Source organism: Propithecus coquereli, unplaced genomic scaffold (assembly GCF_000956105.1).
Source record: "Propithecus coquereli isolate 6110/MARCELLA unplaced genomic scaffold, Pcoq_1.0 Scaffold87, whole genome shotgun sequence".
NCBI lineage: Eukaryota > Metazoa > Chordata > Mammalia > Primates > Indriidae > Propithecus > Propithecus coquereli.
The window spans coordinates 4,488,756-4,491,202 of record NW_012154951.1 but is presented as its reverse complement, the minus strand read 5'-3'; the positions used below and the strand labels follow the sequence as shown (position 1 = coordinate 4,491,202).

The 2,447-nt window shown below is 36.3% G+C and overlaps 1 protein-coding gene across 1 annotated transcript in view; it reads right to left on the bottom strand.

Moving 5' to 3' along the window:
- ANAPC4 (anaphase promoting complex subunit 4) overlaps positions 1-2,447 on the bottom strand; it is a 53,103-nt gene that overhangs the window by 39,411 nt on the left and 11,245 nt on the right. The gene's annotated exons all lie outside the window — the stretch shown is intronic.

Genomic DNA, 2,447 nt, shown 5'->3' with positions numbered 1-2,447 from the left:
TATCTATATTTATTTAGAGAAAACACTAAGCAATAAGGAGCATATATTTTATAAAAACAATTTGTTTTTTTCTTAAAGCACCAATAAAATTTTAAGTATTTATATTTATCTAGAGAAAAAATTAAGCAATGAGGAACCCACATTTTATAAAACGATTTGCTTTAAAGCACCAGTGACACAGATGAACTTTAAGCTGTATGATTTCCAGCATTTTACTGTACTGTGTACAACAGCTCAAATAAGGACTGTCATTATAAAAACATCACATGGAAGAGTTCAGTCATCAGAGTCATTACAAACTACAACATAGAAGGTATCAGAAGATCATACAGAAATGGCAAGAATGGGGTCAGAGTGACTGTCCCTCAGTGTTGCTCCATAAATTAATATTACTATACTAGAGACAGAAACGATCTCAGGAGTTTTGCAGGGCTTTGCCCTGAAGGGATATGTGAACGTGTTAGTTTGCATATCAAAAGCTGCTCCACCTCAGGAGGGCATCTCAAAGGTCAGTAGCAGCTGCTTTTCAAGGTGAGGCTGCAGTCTCAAACCTGTGGTTCTCACCTGCTTTGAAGGACAAAGCAGGTCTGCATGGAGCCACGGGATGAGAGCTGATCGAAGAGTGCCCGCCCAAGAGACAGACTCCTGCAGCTAAAAACAATTAGCCCAAGGGACAATTCCTGGTTGACTTCTGATTACCTGTCTCCATCTGCAATAACTAGACAAAGAAATATGGAGCCACTATACCTCCGTTTAACCCTTCTGTTAAGTGATAGCTTTATCTTAGAAGTTTGTCCTTTAAAGATTTTGTAACCATTTATTCACGCAGATAGAGTTAATTAAGATATCTATAGAAGCCTACGAAATACTTTTTTAATTAAGGTATAATAGTTTTTTTTTTTAGACATAATGCTAATACACACTTAGGAGACTGCAGTATGGTATACACATAACTAACTTGTATGTGTACTGGGAAACCAAAAAGTTCATGGAACTTGCTTTTTTGCAATATTTGCTGTACTGCAGTGGTCTAGAACCAAACCTGCAATACCATTGAGGTATGCTAGTATAGTTTTTCCAGAGGAGAAAAACAATCTGGCTGGGTGTGGTGGCTCACACCTATAATAACGACACTTTAGGAGGCCAAGGTTGGAAGATCGCTGGAGGCCAGGAGTTCAAGACCAGTCTGGGCAACAGAGCAAGACCCTGCCTCTACCTACCTACCCCCTCAACCGAAAAAAATCAAAGTATTAACAAATTTCCTCTTGATAAACTTAAAACGAAAATTTAAATGCAACGTACATATGCTCAATACTCAGATACTTCTAAGTTTCCACTTTACAAAATAAAAATTGACTACTGAAGTTTTCTTTTCTGATTACCTGCTTTCTACAGTCACTTCCATCCAATGCATACAAGAAACTGGAGCCTCCACGGAAAAAGAGTGCAAGCTTTCAGGTTTTTCCACATCACACAAAACAATTTTCTTGGTGTCAGCAAGAGCAAAGGCCAAAACTAAAAGATGATAAGAAAAAACAATCAGAATTAGTGTAACATTTGAGAAAAACAAATGCACATTTCACTTATTGCCCAGTTTTACTCTTTTAAATACACCTTAATCGTAGAAATCATTTAACCTAAAAATCTTTCAATATACTGTAGTTATATTATCTAAGCTTACTTTCAATTGCTCAAACTTCGTAAGTCATCTACTACTTTCTCACATATTGCACTTAATGCCTTATATATCAAAGTCCCTAGTCTGGAACCCTGTTGTCAAGCTGAAAATACAGAAGAGGTCTCAACACCAAGACATACTGGTTCCATAAACATGTCTGAAAGGTAAGAAGTGATTCCATCTGCTTTGTTCTGGGAAGGCCTTTTATTCCCCTTTATGTTTCTAACTCATAATGAGACACAAGACCATCAAATACTGATTAATCTTCATCCTTTGAGTGTGGCTGAATTATCTAGTGTAGTTTCTCTCCATAAGTCATTAAATTCTTCCTACCACATCCAATTTAAGAATTTCCAAATAGAGTGCAATGAGTTTCACCACATACCACCACATGCAACTTTGTTAGATGTGAGGGAATCCTGGCTTCTTTTCTTAAAGACAATTTTAAACAATCTTGGAATGACTGTTACCTAATAAAAAACATATTTTACTGTCCAAAAACAAACTTTTTATTAATGATAAACACATCTACTTAAACACAGTTTAACACACACTGACTTTCGTGATTTATCTTTGCGAACCTGTGTTTTGGGATGAATAATGCAAGATCTCAAGACGTTATTCACAAAAGTCCTCCTATTTTCTACATACGCCACACATATTCTGAGCAAAATGAGTACAGAATGAGTACAGAATTTTAAAAGCATTCTTAGAAATTCCACTTGTGGGAATTAATCTAAGGAGCTAATCACACAAAGTTCTTTCCAGC